At 72.4% G+C, this 279-nt stretch overlaps 1 protein-coding gene across 1 annotated transcript in view; it reads right to left on the bottom strand.

The window, feature by feature from the left end:
- LOC121339152 (synapsin-1-like) overlaps nucleotides 1-279 on the bottom strand; it is a 10,715-nt gene that overhangs the window by 332 nt on the left and 10,104 nt on the right. The window lies entirely within an intron of this gene.

The raw sequence follows: 279 nt of genomic DNA, 5'->3' as shown, positions 1-279 counted from the left end.
GGGGGCTGTGAGGGGGGCGGGGCTTGAGGGCGATGTTGGGATGTAGGAGAGGTTTGTGGGCGGGGCTGAGGGGATGTGGGCGGGGCTTGTGGGCGTGGCTGTGGGCTGGGTGGGCGTGGCTGAGGCACCGCGGCAGCCAGAGGTGGGCGGGGCTGAGAAGTGGGCGGGGCTTGCAGGTGAGGCTGTGGAGAGCTGGGCGGGGTTTGTGGGCGTGGCTGAGCAGGGCTGGGCGGGGTTTGTGGGCGTGTCTGCGGGGAGGTTGGGCGGGGCTGGGGCGTG

This window comes from Onychostruthus taczanowskii, unplaced genomic scaffold (genome assembly GCF_017590055.1).
Source record: "Onychostruthus taczanowskii isolate IOZ18803 unplaced genomic scaffold, ASM1759005v1 scaffold330, whole genome shotgun sequence".
NCBI classification, from domain to species: domain Eukaryota; kingdom Metazoa; phylum Chordata; class Aves; order Passeriformes; family Passeridae; genus Onychostruthus; species Onychostruthus taczanowskii.
Note: the sequence above shows the minus strand (reverse complement) of the source record. Positions and strands in the feature narration are given on the sequence as shown.